Source organism: Telmatherina bonti (genome assembly GCF_933228915.1).
Source record: "Telmatherina bonti genome assembly, chromosome: 15".
NCBI lineage: Eukaryota > Metazoa > Chordata > Actinopteri > Atheriniformes > Telmatherinidae > Telmatherina > Telmatherina bonti.
Window position 1 is genome coordinate 11,724,932 of NC_136613.1, and position 17,702 is coordinate 11,742,633.

Genomic DNA, 17,702 nt, shown 5'->3' on the forward strand with positions numbered 1-17,702 from the left:
GAATGTAAGATTAGCTAATTATCAGTCAATTTAATGTGAAATCAAATCAGCTTCCTTGTTTTTTTCCCCAAATTATTAATATACACGTATTACTCCCATGTCCCACATACTGTCACCCCTGTGTCATGAGCCGTATGCCGCAGATTTTATAAGTAGAACATGTTGTTATTTGGAACAATGCGAACTCACCTGGAGGGACTTTGGGGAAATAGAAAGAAGCAGACTCAGCTTCATCATCAGAGCCACCTATGATGTTCCTCCGACTCCCTAAAAGCTAAACCAGTGGCTAGTTGGTGATCCCACATGTGTCAGACATCTGCAGCATTGAAGCATATCCTTACCGGGTGCAAAACTAGCCTGTCCCACCTGGAGGTCATGCAGGTCGTGCAGGACCTTATGATCACTCTAGAACAGGGGTGGACAACTACGGTCCTGGATGGCTCCAGTTCTGCAAGAGTTAGGAGTTTCCCTGCTGCAACACACCTGCCTCAAATCAAAGGGTAATTAGCAGACTAGTGTAGAGTTTGATGTGAAACTGCATAAGTCTGCCACTGAAGTCTGATGTGTGTCAGGTGTGTTGCTGCAGGGAAACTCTGTCAATGCCCTCCCTCATGTGATGCACAAAGTACCGCTCGTTTCTGAGAGCAGGCAAAGATCAGGTCATGGCACAGTCAAAAGCTAACATGAAACCCCTTGACCTTACCCATGACTTGATAAATGTGGGTCAACTTTGACAGATAGGCTACCTGTCTTTCCAACACAGATGCTAACAACTTCTATCAGACCAGACTTATACTGTGGTCAACTTCGAAGAAACTCCTGTACATCCTGGAACTAACTGTACCATGGGAACCTGCTTCTGAAGAGCAAAACAAGTCTGACGTAAGCAGAAACAGCAGCCCAGGTAGAACAATGCGACTGGCATAGTAAGGTGTTCCCAGTAGAAGTTGGAAGCAGGTTTGTTAAAAAGACCACAACCAGGCTTCTGAGTAGAATAGGGGTAAAAGGACAGACTTAAAAAACCATTGTAATACACTTTTGGAGGCTGCAGAACAAAGCAGCAACTGGCTGTGGTTCAAGAAGAAGGACTCTGGCTTGGCTGCATTGACGTAGTGGTAGAAACAGAGGGGGGCTCATCTGGGAGTTCCTTGGGAGGCCTGGCGCTGAAGTTGAGCCCTGTGGATGTGTTATGATGATTAGAAAAAGGGAGTGAGATATGATTTTAGATGATTATCCTACAGTTTAAGAGCAGAAATACAATCCAGAAGTTAGAATTTAGGGACAACAGCTTCTGAGCAAGTGCAAATATAACATGACACCAACTTTAGGGTGCATTCACATCAGGAAAGTCCGCTAGGCTCAATCCGATTGGGGACTCGGCTCAGTTGTAGGGGGGTTTATCCACGCGGACCAAGATCACATTCACTCTGCACTTTGGTCAAATGAGACAAACCATTAGAATAATATATCCCCATTCTCACCAAAGGTGGTGCTGCACTGGTATTTAGCAAATGAGAGGACAAGACCCGTCTAAAGAAAAAAAATGTTTCCCCCACTTGCAAGCTAAACATGGAGACGAAACTAGCGCTGTTTTGGGTTTTTTATTTTGTCTGATGCAATTATACTGCAGAAATACACTGCAACAATGGACACAGTATGAACAACAGACGAGGCAGAGGACCCTTAACACGAGCGCTATGTTTTTACCTACAATGCAAAACTATGCCAAATGCAGGAAGTGACTTTTTTTTGTGAATTTGTAGTCCGCTTCTTGTATTTGGTCTGCTTGAAACGGACCAGGACCTGCATTTGTAGGTGGACTGAGTCAGTTTCTTTGATCTGAATCAGTATTCGTTTGGCGCATTCACATCTCCTCAAATGAAGTGGACTCTCTAAGCAAACGGACTCGGATTGTCACTTATAGCCGATACACACTTGTCTTCTCCCCTAGTAAATTTACAAAACATTTTTTTGTTATAGAAACAATATTGAGAAAACACAAGGCCAATTTCTTGAGAGAAATTAACTTATCACTCCAAAACATGCTTTGGTATCTCAAGATAACAGAATGAATAAGTCATGATCTCAAGACAAAAGCATCCAAATACATCGCTGTATGCAGGGCTGTTCTCTGCCTCAGCAGAACACCATTAGTGTTGCAGAGTGTGCAGTTCAATCAAGAATGTTAAAGATTTGACATGTTACTGGTGGAAAATACATAATAGCTCAAAAATGGATAATATGTCATAATTAGCTGGACTATCTGACCAAGACTACTGTTGCCAGAGACCATGCACAAACAATATGAATAATACATCACCAGTTACCTGTCATACAACAAATGATAACTGAGTAAAATGTTAGAGTTAAAACAACCACAAGTCAGAAAATCCAACAAATTAAGTACAAAAGATGTAATTGAGGATAAGTTAATAAAGATCCTTGATCACGCCTGTTTTCTTGCATTATGAAATGGATTTAAGTCAAACTCTCATTTTCTGTCAAGTCTTTTTTGTTGTTTTCTTTTGTAAATAATTTTGTGCTTTTCATATTATCCAGGCTATAATAATTGCACAAATTCACTGGTTTTTATGTTTCCAAAACAGGTGATGTATGAAAAATAACTAAAAATAAGTGGTGATGGACCACCTATGTTCAGGTTAAACTTAATGTCAGAGCACAAAGATCCATTTAATGGTGTGAATATAGTCCAACGGGTCAAGCCTATGGCAATGTTTCTGTATGTGTGTCACTGTGTTCCATTGTGCATTGTGACCTTCATCGGCCTCCACCCAGTCACCCTTTCCCTCTGTTGATTGTCAGGCATCAAAGGAACGCACTGTGACCCACAATGCGGTTGCGGTTGCCAAGCAATCATGCGCCAGATAAATTGGCAGTGGACGTTTTTACGACGCCCTGTATTAATGCACTCCTCGGCTGCTGAAATGTAAACATTTCCATCCAGCCAAAAGGATCACAACAATGCATTATCCCTCCCAAGCGACACTTAACATTAGCAACCATTGTGCAGCAGTGAGGCATAGGGTTTGTTTGGATTCACTCCAATAGTCTTCTTCTGCACATATGTGTCATAATATGGACAAATGGTTGGGATTTGGTTTATCTTTGCCTCTTCCTTTGCCTTCTGTTTCAGGGAAACCCTTTTTCCAAGAGGATGCTAAATGCTTTCAGGCCTCCAGGGTAACTTAGTCAACACAAAAAGCTGGCTCACTCTGGTTTGTCTCCTCCCCTGAGTCATGGAAGCAGTGCTAAATTTAGAAGACCTCAAAAAGTAATGGTGTGACAAGTAGTTCTTATTCAGTTTTTAACTCAGAAATGTCTCTATCTCTCTTTATCTCAGTGAAAAGTTTGTCTGTGGCTCACCCACAGCTAAGAGGTGCCTCATAAATAATTAAACCAATGGCAAAGCCCTTATAAATAATCTAAACGTGTGTCCCTCAGCAGTCAATACAACCCATCTTGACCCTCCATATTTGTACCACCTGGACCTGGTTCTGATAACAGGAAAAGACCAACCTGGATATTCACCCATAAGAACTCAATGAAAGTCACACGTCCCTCTAAGAAGGTTTCCACTTTCACCACTACTGAAACATTTTTGATATAGGTTTCAACCTTGAAATATCGCTGTAAGACAAAGCACATTGCATCAGGATGCAAACTAATCAACAATAGATATAATCTCATTTCATGAATAATTAGTCAGGTAAAATGCTCTCAGGTCTTAAAAGGTCTCAAACTTCTTACAACATAAAATGACTTGTACAATAACCTCTATTATCTATTAAATTTTAATTGTACAGGTTGTAAATTCTGCCTTGTGTCCCATTTCTACAAGTAAATCCATTGATTTGTCTTGTGCAATGTGTCTGTGTAAATAAATTCATTTGTTCTTTTGATTCTGAACATGCAATTCTATACGCAGCTCAGCTTGACAACATTACGAATCAGCTGATGGGAAAGACAGTGGCACATTTAGCAGCAACAGATTGATGTATTTTTGGGTTGAGTCCAAAACAACCTGTTCAGCAGGGGGACTGAATTAGGTCCTCATGGGGCTGCAGTCCTGCAGGTTTTTAAGATGTCCCTGCTCCAACACACCGGACTCAGATCAAATGGATCCAACAGCCGATTAAGTTCTGTTCAATAACTCATTGGGATTGGCTCCAGCCCCCTGCAAGCCTGCACTGAAGTAAGCTGGTATAGACACTGGATAGATAGAGTCCAAAACAGACCTTAAAAGAGATTGCAGAAACAAAGAAATTGTGACAAAATGTTTGGAGATTGAATGAAGCTACTTCAGACAATCATTTGCTGTTGGACTGTTGTTGTTTACTGTTTTAGTAAGTCACATAAAGACTTGTTTATAGTACACGTTTATAAGAAAAAAAATACTTTAGCTGCAATCAATATTTTCAGATTATACCAAAAGAAATGAATTGTTAGCGATGTCATCATTTAGAAAGTGTGCTGAAAATCTGCGCTTTTCCTTATGTAGTTGTTTACTGCAGTGCAGGTTGGAGTGTTTAGTGGGTGACATTAAACCCACAGCTACAGTTTGCTTACTTTATATTGCTGTGACGGGGTTCTGTGGAGTACAAAAACGTGGCGTAGTCGTGGTTCCATTTGAGGTGGGGGTTTTTTCTACAATCCAACTCTCCAAAGTACAGTTCAGTGTTATATACAGTCAATAAATATTTACAATATGTACATATTTACACCGTAAATCACCAATTCGTTTTCAAATGCCAGCTTTGCAGTTATCCTCTCACTTCCTAACTCTCCACACTGTGAGCTATGAATGAGCTCCTTAAATAACAAACATCACTCCGCTACAAACAGGAAGTGTCTCAATTAAGCAACAAAATTAGTTTTTTATGGTTCTCGTGTCTCTACACAACAGATACACACAGAGAAAAATCCAATAAATAATAAATATTTCAAAACCAAACTATCATGATTGTCAAATCAACATAAAGAAAAATAATAAAGACAATTGACACAGTGCGGCAAGTCGTGAGTCACGGGACTGTGACGTCACCGCCGCCTTATTAATGGCACTGCCTTTTTTAAACGCCACTCAGGCATTGCCTCAGTTTGATCTAAACCAGAATTGTGACACACAGTGAGTAACAGCACAAACTATTCACAGTTGCTTAAGAGAGATTAAGTGTGCACCCCTAATCTTACAGTGTATGACGGTGGGAAGTGGACATTGTCTGCTGCCAGGTGTCTTAAGTGTCTTATCTGTCAGGTAAGTTGGGTGTATTGTGTGTTAATAGGATATGACGTCTGTTGGCAGGACGCGTGACAAGTCCTCCTGCTCACAGTTGCTTAATTTTCTCTTATACAGGCAATCTGTTGCTCTTAAGTCATAACAGAGACCAGCTCTAGAAAAACTGCTTCTCTAAAAGCCTTTAAACTTGTATTTACTCAAATTTGAGGATTACCCCAACTAAATGTGAGGTAAAGTGGATGAAGCGTTGGAGGGGAAAAAGAAACAAAAAAACATACACTTAAAGACAAAATAAAGTTTCTTGGGAAAAAAAATAAATATAAAATCACAAATTGACTAGCTGACAACTTTATATTGATTGATTACCGACTGAGTGTTTAAAACACGACTAAAGAATGCTCTTGCTTTAAAAACAACTTAATCAGTGATAATGGCATGGACACTTATGCGTATATTTGTAAGTGTAAAGTCCTGCCATGTTATTGAGATGCTTTTTACAGCTTACAGCACCTGTTTGCAACATGAGCTGCACCTGCAGTTACTGACCACGCTGGGCCATTAAAGATTCAGATTGGTCATTAATTCATGTAAAAATGGGTTTGTTGATGCAACAGGGCTGTAATAGCATGCTATATATTTAATATGCTTCACCATAAATATACAAACCCCCTTCCATCCTATGATTAATCCTCTCTGAAGTGACTTTATTGATTTTTTTTTTTTATGATTGGCGGTGCTGCTAAATATTGAAGAAACACTTTAGTGTGTTTCTGTTGAAGTCAAACAGCCCTGAAATACAGAACAGCAGGTGCTTGTAGTGAACACACCCCCTATGGTGAGTGGGTTGCACCGAAGGCTGGAAATCTGTCTTTTTAAGCTGCATCTGCTTTTGCTTTTGTTGTTGCAAATTTTTGTGCCGAATAAGCAAAATGAAGTGCATGCTTTTTTTTTTTTTAGTTTGTGTATAAATGTAATAAATGTGCTTCTGACTTGATTGCTTTGTCCCCGTTTTACAGAAACTCAGTTAGAGCTCATAGATGCATAAACACAGCAAGGGCTGTCTAGCTGATGGTCTGCATGGTGCTTTCTGTGGCTGTCATCCTCATTGGATGTCGGGGTTGCAGGATGTCCCTCGAGCATCCCCTCATTTACCCAGCAAAAAAAGCAAACAGGCATATTCCAGCATCAGCAATTCACACTGCAGCAAGAGGAAAATGACGTGACATCACTGCCATAGTTTTTTCTTTTACTTGATTACACAACATTTATGTGTGATGTTTAAATCACAACCTGTTAAAATTGGTCATCCTCCAACAGAGCAGATGAGATTCTGAACATCCTACCATGTAACAAAATTAATGAGAAAAATGGATTTTATTGAGATGCAGACTTGATAACTCTACTACCCAGACTTAATGTGAAGGCAAGCGCTTTTTGCTACATAAACATCCTGTAATCCAGTTATTTTTATGTCTCAGGACAGCTGATGGAATAGTTATATAGGTTGCTGTTTTTTCATTCTTACTATAAAATTGTGTGCAAGCACATGTAACCCTACCCTTTACATATATATATAAAAAGAAAGACTTGAGCAATGAAGAAATGTAATCATGAAAAAATATTTCTGTTGTACATAATGCAGAATTATCTCAAGTGGTTTAATATTTCCTGAATCACAAAGTTCTTAATTTTCTCTGTCAACATTTTGGTGTTTTTTTGTCTGCATGTTTTTTAAGACTGAGAAAAAACGGGCATGTTGTGGCTAATGCAGGGTTAGATTTAGATGGAGTACTGACTTGATAAGGCTAGGGAAACTGTCATCTTTTGATTTTTAAAATAGAAGATAGATACCATAAAAAGACAAATAATAACCAGTGCTTAAAATATTATTGAGCATACAATACAACAAATGTTAGACAGAAAAAAAACTGCATATTTAACTGGTTTACACAGACAAACAAAAGCAAAGCTGGTAATGTTCATAATGTTGAATAACTATCATAATTAGATATTTTACATTACATTATTTTGTTCAAGCTGGAAGTATTTCTATGTTACTGGGTTCAGTAAAACAAAATGCTTCAGCTTTGTTCATAGTGAACTGCAGTTTGTCACTAATCAGTTTTCGGGGCTCTCTTTCTTCACCTCTTAGAAAACCCATTATGTTTTTTTAAAGTTGCAAGACAAACAATCTTTCATTTCATTATATATCTTCTTTAATAAAAGAAAAGTGTATCAAGTGGCCCTGTGATAGACTGCGACCTGTCCAGGGTGAACCCTGCCTCTCGCCTGATGATTGCTGGGATAAGCTCCAGCTTCCCTGCGACCCTGAATTGGACTAAGCAGTATAGAAAATGAATGAACAAGCAACCTTGGCCTAATTTGGAAACAACCATAATGTTTAGTGCATATACAGCATGTCCTGGATCAGGTGGAGATTGTCAGAAATAAAAAAGTTAAGCATTATCTGTGAATGCTCAGGCCTGGAAACAATCTGAGAAGCGGTTCCTCTGCACTTAAATAGCTGCTCTGGTCTTTGCTTCAGTTCCATCTCCGCCTCCAACCCTGCATTTGTCATCTGCTTCATCTTGTGTCAAACTATTCAGTTGCAGTGGTTTTGGGGGCTTCTGCAAAATTTACAACAGGTAGTTTTTGTGTTTAGTGTGTTTCAGCTGTGGGTATAATTGTTTCTGACGGATCAGAACAAGGTAAAATTATACTTATTTCTTTTAAACTGTTGTGTTTCATGTCAGTGTGCATTTTGATGTTGTTTTGAAGTGAAATCTGACATCTTAAATTGTCAAGGTTTGGAAGCCACCAAGGTAAAAAAAAAAAAAAAAAAGGAAAAGGAAAATTATCACACATTTTCTGGTGCAAATATTAAGCATCTCTAGTACTTTGTTCAGTTTTTGGAAAGAAAACAACTGGAGGAAATGATGCTCCTTTAAAGGTTTTATTTTGTGTAGCTCGAATCATAAGACTGCATTTTAGCGGATGTTAACATGCAGTTCTGTTCTGTCGCCTGTGGAATTTGGGTTAGACTGTTGACCATTAAAGTTTCAGAGTGCTACTTTCCTACAGAACTGATGCATCACAGAGCTGCAGCAGGTCAGCTACAGTGCTTCTCATCTGCCACAGTTTACCAGATCAAATGTCATTTGTTATGCTGAGAATCAATTTTGTGGTGGATTAGTTTTATCCAGGACAGTATGTGAACTTCTGTGTGCGATCCAGGTCATCAGCTGACAGAGGAGCTGTCACCTCATTGTGACTGATGAGGATTAACGAAACGGAGAACGAGGAATCATTCGATTCGCGGGCGGGACGATGACACGGCAGCAGCACCTGCTTGTACTTCACTCTGTGTTTGCGTGCGCTGAAAAGGACCTCACAACTTGAGCAAGACATCCTCATCCCGGTCTCCATGCCGACCGCATGGGCTGTTCATGTGTGAGCATGCTCAGTTTGGCTCTCTCCCCCTGTAACAATAGCCAGTGAGAGGGCTCGCACTCACTCACACATGCACACACAAACGGGCAAACCCACACTCTCACACTCACTCTACTCCAGCGCGCAGTGGGAGCGAGACAGAGAGGAGAGGCTGCCTGCTGCGCTGCAGAGCCCGTAACACACTCCAGCCGACACACACACACACACACGCGCTTTCTAACAAAGGTGAGTAACCAAACCAGCAAATATTCCTCTGTATTTGTCAGCTTTTGTTTTCTGGTGGCAAAGAATTTGTTACATCCTTAGCTTTATTTAAAAATAAAGCTAAGCTAGCTTTATTTTGTGAAAAATAAAGCTAACAGAGCTGCAGAGTGGAGACAGTTGTTGCCGGTAGAAAACACTGGATATAAAGAGAAAGCATGTCCTTCGCTTTGTGAGTGACAGGACTGTATGTAGTTTCCTTTATAGGCATAGATCTATCTTTTTTATATTGACACAGTTTTGTTCCATTATCTCCTTCTTTGAGCTTTAAAAGGGTCTTTTTTAATACAGAGGTCTTGTCATTTTATGAATGAATGAGAAAACAAGTCCAGAATGAAATCGGCAGTAGTTGACAAAGCATGGATCGCTGAATAATTCATGTTGTTGTGTATGGATTGAAGTGAGGTGATGACAGCAGGTGTAGTGTGATGCTTTGCATAGACACAGAGAGCTTCTTTATACTTTTGATACAGGAGCCAATTTTACAACCTTGTGTTTCCATATTCGCATCTTTGTGTTATTTATCAAGCATTTTAAAGCCTTTTGACTGGAAGAAATGAGGAGATGATTTTTCTTGAAGGAAGAGCAGGATACACAGAGGGAGTCAAACATTTCATGTGCTGCAAGTAGAGGGAATTTGAGGAGCTTCTCATGACTGACTGACCCTCTGAAATGGTGTGTGTCTGAATGTGTGTGTGTGTGTGGTCTGTCTGCCTGTGTGCAGTCAGACTGAATGATATCTCCTATATTATCATGTAGTCTCGCCCCATTTCTCTCCAAGCCACACTTGGAGGGCTTCACTCACACACACTGTAAAAGATTCAGTACCCGCCTCCCACAAGATTAATTATTGTGGCTGATGAATTCCTGGTTGGTCGATAGTGTATTCCTCCGCAGCCGGCCAGCCCCCTGAATTTGTGTGTGCTATTGGCTGAGTATAAAACGGCACGAATATCATCTGGCCTTGTCTGTAGCCTTGTATGTAAACTAGAAGAGCAGGGATGATGTAGTTGGAATAATATTTTATCAGTTTTAGAAATGCAAGAGACAACTCTGAGTCTTCAAAGTCCCTTTATGTACTGCTTTTGTAAGAATTTAGCCACTATCTTTGTTTAATACTAATTGGATTGTGCGCACATATTTTACCAGGTGCAGATGAGAGCTGACACTGAACTAAGCGGTAAATGTGATATAAAACCAAAACTATGAGCCAAAGCCTCCTAGAATGCTGAGGCAGATCATAAGTTGGTTGTTAATAGATTTTCTACTTAATCCTCTTTTCACTCAATTGTATCAGCACTTCCAGAAACCACAATGGGATCCTCTGAGTCACCTGTTTAGGAAGAGGAAGCCAATGTGTTGCATTCAACACGCTGGATAACATTTCATCTGACGGTGAACACAGACAAATAAAAGACAAGTGGACTGGACACATGAAGGACCAGAGAAAGAGCTGAAAATAAGGAGTTGTAGAGTGATGGATGGCAGACAGATAGAGAGTGAGAGGCACTCTTTCACCCTGCGGGAAATTGGAAAATAAATTGAGTTGACATAAGCAGGTTTGCATAGAGATATTGATACTGCGAAATGGGAAGAGAGAGGCTCAGACTTGAGGCTTAGAGAGTTCATGCAGGGCTAATCATCTCTGTTAGGAAGACCAAAAGGCTTCCTGGGGTAAGTAATTAGCAATTTCCATCTGCCATTGATAAAATCATAAAGTGATACAGTCCAATTTGGTTAGATCCTCCGCAGACCTTAGTTTGTCCTGGGGAAAATTTTGGTTTAAAGAGGAACAGAAATCCTAATAATTTTAGTAATGATTATTTTGAGCTCTTCAGAAGAGGCAGCTGTTATTGGAGGCTAATTTTATCGCTGAAAGTAAAATTGGACCTTGTGCTGGATGAGAGGTTTGATCAGAGTGTTTTGACACCGTGGGACTTTTCTTGTTGTTTATCCTTTCTTTCAAGTCATTTGGCATCTTTTCTTAACTTTAGTGTTCCCAGACACTCGGTTTCTATTTTTGGCATTGCTGTGTAGGAGATGTGCTGAGCTCAGCAGACTTTTATCACATGTTTGAGGAAAAACCAAGCCTGAGACCAAAAAAAGGGGGCCTTGTCACTGGTTCTGCACGCCAGCGCCACTTGACCCCGAACCACACACACTAATGGACCTACCTAGATTATTGAGGATCCACACTGGAGGATGATGGAAGTTGAGGTGTGTATGTACCAGGTGTCGCCATGTTCACTGGGAGCTGGGGGGGGAAACCGAGCTAAGGTTAGAGCCGTGCTTATGACGCAGAGGAATGCCGCCTTGCGGTAGTGACGTCACTGTCACTGGACTTTAGGAGACGCCACCCTGGGGACATATTATTCTGTTTATTTCTATTATACATGGATTATACATTGTGAGGTGGACATTGATCTAATGTTTGTGCTCTGGGGAAATGTCTTGGTATAAATGTTGGTTGTTTAGACAAATGACTGGTAACGAAATGACCTTTATTGAAGTTAATTGAGAAGCTTCTTGTAGTATGGAGGAGCTACAGGGTTATAAGCAGCTCATTCAGAGCTAAGAGGTGTGGAGAGAGAGGAGTGAGCATAGGAAATGGCAAAGTGTGTTTTTGGAGCTAGAGATGGTGGGGAGATCAGTGTAAATATTGTACATACTCTACATATTGTCTCACTGTATATATTACTGCACTTTGGACCACAAACCCCACCACAAACTAAATTTTCAATTTTTAGTCACAAATTTTACCTCTCCTCTCCTCTCCTCTCCTCTCCTCTCCTCTCCTCTCCTCTCCTCTCCTCTCCTCTCCTCTCCTCTCCTCTCCTCTCCTCTCCTCTCCTCTCCTCTCAACTCAACTCAACTCAACTCAACTTTATTTATAAAGCCCTTTAAAACAACCAGAGTTGAAACAAAGTGCTGTACACAATCGGCCAAAATAAAAACAGAATAAATAACACAATAAAACAAGAGGTCATACAAGGAATATGGAATTAAAACAATAAAACAAACTAAATAAATAGTAAGTAAAAACCAATAATAAAAGTAAGGCACACTGACCAACTGTTTGACGTTGGGTTAAAGGCCATAAAAATGGGTTTTATGATGAGTTTTAAAAATGGACAGGGAGGAGGCTTGTCCACTCTTCTCTCCTCTCCTCTCCTCTCCTCTCCTCTCCTCTCCTCTCCTCTCCTCTCCTCTTCTCTTCTCTTCTCTTCTCTTCTCTTCTCTTCTCTTCTCTTCTCTTCTCTTCTCTTCTCTTCTCTTCTCTTCTCTTCTCTTCTCTTCTCTTCTCTTCTCTTCTCTTCTCTTCTCCTCTCCTCTCCTCTCCTCTCCTCTCCTCTCCTCTCCTCTCCTCTCCTCTCCTCTCCTCTCCTCTTCTCTTCTCTTCTCTTCTCTTCTCTTCTCTTCTCTTCTCTTCTCTTCTCTTCTCTTCTCCTCTCCTCTTCTCTTCTCTTCTCTTCTCTTCTCTTCTCTTCTCTTCTCTTCTCCTCTCCTCTCCTCTCCTCTCCTCTCAGGTCTGGCCTTGGCTCCTTAAGAGAGAGTGAGCAAGCAGCTTTCCTGTTTTCCTTTCCCCCTCTTTTATTTTCTTCCAGCTTCCCTCCTCTTACTCTCCCTCTCAGTGTGACTCACATGATGCAGGGGTAGAGGGGCTTCAACCGATACAGATCCTTATAGATGCCTGTAGAAGCCAGTTGGTCGATAACAAGGCCTTGATGTATCTCTGATGGGTCCTTGTTGAAGCCGAGAATGAGCCAACAAGAAAGGCTTTTGGAAAGCATTAACACCCTTCAGCAAGGTCAAGGTTCAGTATTGATCCAGAGAAATGAGGCGACTACAAGTTATTTTTATTCTATTGACTCAGATTATTTTTCAGTAACAACAACTTCATGTACCAAATGTTTTTCTTCAAGAATCAAGTCAATTGTTCTAATTTCACAGCAACTGGTTCTTTGTTTTCAAAGGAGGCTTTCAATGCGGAAGTATCAGTTAAAATCAGAGTTAAAGATCACACATATCAGTGATTTCACTCAGTTTTCTTTCAATTGACTGTTCACAGCACAAACGTTACCTTGTGTTTTTTGCATAAAAAACCTTGACACTAGGTTTTCTAGGCAAAAGAAATAAACAAATAAATAAATAAAAAGAACCTAGGAGCAAACACAAAAAGTGAAAGCTACCTTGTAGCTACCACTTTGTTGAGCATTATCTTGGATAAACCAGTAAAGGGGACTCTGTGGGCTTTTTCTCCACATAGATGCTTTGTAGCAAAGATGGTGGTCTAGTCAGTGGAGGAAAAAATGCAAAGCAGGGATTCACATGTTGTCAGAGGACAGAACACATGAACAATGGAGAGTATGTGCACATAGAGGTGGGGCTGCTCTCTGGTGGGATTATAATTGCCCTGATATATCTCCACACGGCTTATAGTTGTTTGCTGATTTATTTATTCTGCTCTCGTCTCCTAAGATAAAATTAATCACAGTAAATTTATTTGAAAAGTGCATGCATTTGCTTGTCAGAGGGGAATCACCTCTCCATATACTGTTAAGTCCAAATACCAAAATAGATTGTAGAAAACTAAAAGATAAGAGTCACTCCACGATGGCCGTGTTATTGTAAGAGTGTTGCTTGTTTTGGAAAAATGAAGATGGAAAAAAAGAATAAATTGTGGTTGACATGTGTCCTACCTGCCTCGTGCTTCATCCTTTTATCCCATTGAACAGCAAATCACACAGAGCACTTTCAGTGATGTACAGGAATCTGATTCTGCAGGTCAAAGCGGCCTAGAAAGGAGGCTGGCGGTGTCTGATTATGCCATCAAGGGCACAGACACTGAATAATTTGGCTGGTTCTTGGCTTAGTATGTAAGAGTCCATAGTTTCTACACCAAGGCTACTCAGCTCGTTCATACTAGTCCTGCAGGTTTTCACTAAATATCTGCTCCAACACATCTGACTCAAATTAAATGGATACAACAACATATGACTGCTATGGACTGGTGGCATGTTCAGGTTGCACCCTGCCTCTCCCCTGCTAAGTGCTGGGATAGGCTTCCAGCTTCCCTGTGACCCTGAAATAGGCTATGCAGTTAAGAAAATAGTTTTATTGATGGTATAAAAAAATGAATAAATGAACGAAGAAACAAACGAATGAATGAATGAACAACAGCCTATAAAATTCTGCACAATGACTTATTATTTGCAGTCAGATGCGTTGAAGTAGGGATACCCTGAAAAACTGTTGAACTTCAGGCCTTTCAGGACCAAATGACTATTCCCTGCTACTCCAATAGAAAAATGGGATTTACCACTTTATAGATTTCCTTAAAAAACCATTTATGTTAATTATTTCCAGTGGAGTGTTGCCAAAATGTTGCTAAGTGCAGCTCGATGGCATCATACAATAATTTTTATATGTGTGTTGTCATCAAATTATGTTTGCAATCTGCTTTTTGTCTGCCCTTAAGATCTGTTAACATCTGCTCTGTGCTCACAGAAACTTTATAGCAACTGAACTAAAATCCTTATAAAACTCTTTTTATTTATATTTTCATGTCTGTTATCAGATAATGAAATGAGTCATTTTGTCGCTGCTGCTCTCCATCCATCCATCCATCCATCTTCTGCCGCTTATCCGGGGTCGGGTCGCGGGGGCAGCAGCCTAAGCAGGGAAGCCCAGACTTCCCTCTCCCCAGCCACATTTGCCAACTCTGCGGGGGGGATCCCGAGGCGTTCCCAGGCCAGCCGAGAGATGTAATCCCTCCAGCGTGTCCTGGGTCTTCCCCGGGGTCTCCTCCCCGAGGGACGTGCCTGGAAAACCTCACCAGGGAGGCGTCCAGGAGGCATCCTGACCAGATGCCCGAGCCACCTCAACTGGTTCCTCTCGATGCGAAGGAGCAGCGGCTCTACTCTGAGCCCCTCCCGGATGACTGAGCTCCTCACTCTATCTCTAAGGGAGAGCCCGGCCACCCTGCGGAGGAAACTCATTTCAGCCGCCTGTATACGAGATCTCGTTCTTTCGGTCACGACCCACAGCTCATGACCATAGGTGAGGGTAGGAACGTAGATCGACTGATAAATCGAGAGCTTCGCCTTCTGGCTCAGCTCCTTCTTCACCACGACAGACCGGCGCAGAGCCCGCATTACTGCAGACGCCGCACCGATCCGTCTGTCGATCTCACGCTCCATCCTTCCCTCACTCGTGAACAAGACCCCGAGATATTTCAACTCCTCCACTTGAGGCAGGACCTGACTCCCGACCCGGAGAGGGCAATCCACCCTATTCCGGCTGAGGACCATGGTCTCAGATTTTGAGGTGCTGATTCCCATCCCAGCCGCTTCACACTCGGCCGCGAATCGCTCAAGCGAGAGCTGGAGATCACGACCAGATGAAGCCAACAGGACCACGTCATCCGCAAAAAGCAGGGACCCAATCCTGAGGCCACCAAGTCGGATCCCCTCAACCCCTCGGCTGCACCTAGAAATTCTGTCCATATAAGTTATGAACAGAATCGGTGATAAAGGGCAGCCTTGGCGGAGTCCAACCCTCACCGGAAACGAATCCGACTTACTACCGGCAATGCGGACCAAGCTCTGACACCTGTCGTACAGGGACCGGACAGCTCGTACAAGGGGGTCCGGTACCCCATACTCCCGGAGTACCCCCCACAGGAGCCCCCGGGGGACACGGTCGAATGCCTTCTCCAGGTCCACAAAGCACATGTAGACTGGTTGGGCAAACTCCCATGCCCCCTCCAGGACCCCAGAGAGGGTATAGAGCTGGTCCACTGTTCCGCGACCAGGACGAAAACCACACTGCTCCTCCTCAATCCGGGATTCGACTATCCGGCGGACCCTCCTCTCCAGGACCCCTGAATAGACCTTACCAGGGAGGCTGAGGAGTGTGATTCCCCTGTAATTGGAACACACCCTCCGGTCCCCCTTCTTAAAAAGGGGGACCACCACCCCAGTCTGCCAATCCAGCGGTACTGCCCCCGATGTCCACGCGATGCTGCAGAGGCGTGTCAGCCAGGACAGCCCCATAGCATCCAGAGCCTTAAGGAACTCCGGGCGGATCTCATCCACCCCCGGGGCCTTGCCGCCAAGGAGCTTTTTGACCACCTCAGCGACTTCAGCCCCAGAGATAGGAGAGTCCACCCCTGAGTCCACCAGCTCTGCTCCCTCATGGGAAGACGTGTTGGTAGGATTGAGCAGGTCTTCGAAGTATTCCCTCCACCGACCCACAACGTCCCGAGTTGAGGTCAGCAGCACCCCATCTCCACTGTACACAGTATTGATGGAGCACTGCTTCCCCCCCCTGAGCCGCCGGATGGTGGACCAGAATCTCCTCGAAGCCGTCCGGAAGTCTTTCTCCATGGCCTCGCCGAACTCCTCCCATGCCCGAGTTTTTGCCTCGGCAACGGCCGAAGCCGCATGCCGCTTAGCCCGTCGGTACCCATCAGCTGCCTCCAGAGTCCCACAGGCCAAGAAGGCCCGATAGGACTCCTTCTTCAGCTTGACGGCATCCCTCACTGCTGGTGTCCACCAACGAGTCCTGGGATTACCGCCACGACAGGCACCAACGACATTGCAGCCACAGCTCCGGCTGGCCGCCTCAGCAATAGAGGCACGGAACACAGCCCATTCGGACTCAATGTCCCCCGCCTCACCCGGGACATGTTCGAAGCTCTGCTGAAGGTGGGAGTTGAAGCTCGCTCTGACAGGGGACTCAGCCAGACGTTCCCAGCAGACCCTCACAACACGTTTGGGCCTGCCAGCTCTGACCAGCTTCCTCCCCCACCATCTGAGCCAACTCACCACCAGGTGGTGATCAGTTGACAGCTCCGCCCCCCTCTTCACCCGAGTGTCCAAGGCATGTGGCCGCAGGTCCGACGATACGACTACAAAGTCGATCATTGAACTGCGGCCCAGGGAATCCTGATGCCAGGTGTACATATGGACACTCTTATGCTGGAACATGGTGTTCGTTATAGACAATCCATGACGAGCACAGAAGTCCAACAACAAAACACCATTTGGGTTCAGAGGGGGGGGACCATGCCTCCCAATCACTCCCCTCCAGGTCTCACTGTCATTGCCCACGTGAGCATTGAAGTCCCCCAGCAGAACAATGGAGTCCCCAGAAGGAGCACCCTCCAGCACTCCCTCCAAGGACCCCAGAAAGGGGGGGTACTCTGAACTGCTGTTCGGTGCATAAGCACAGACAACAGTCAGGACCCGTCCCCCCACCCGGAGGCGGAGGGAAACTACCCTTTCATCCACCGGGGTAAACCCCAATGTGCAGGCACCAAGCTGGGGGCTGATGAGAATGCCCACACCTGCTCGGCGCCTCTCACCATGAGCAACTCCAGAGTGGAAGAAGGTCCAGCCCCTCTCGAGGGTACTGGTTCCAGAGCCCAAGCCATGCGTCAAGGTGAGTCCAACTATATCTAGTCGGAACCGCTCAACCTCGCGCACAAGCTCAGGCTCCTTCCCCACCAGAGAGGTGACGTTCCACGTCCCTAGAGCCAGCTTCTGCAGCCGGGGATCGGACCGCCAGGGTCCCCGCCCCTTGCTGCCGCCCAGCTCACATTGCACCCGACCCCTGCGGCTCCTCCCGCAGATGGTGAGCCCACGGGAGGTGGGGCCCATGTAACCCTTTCGGGCTGAGCCCGACCGGGCCCCATGGGCGAAGGCCCGGCCACCAGACGCTCGCTCTCGTA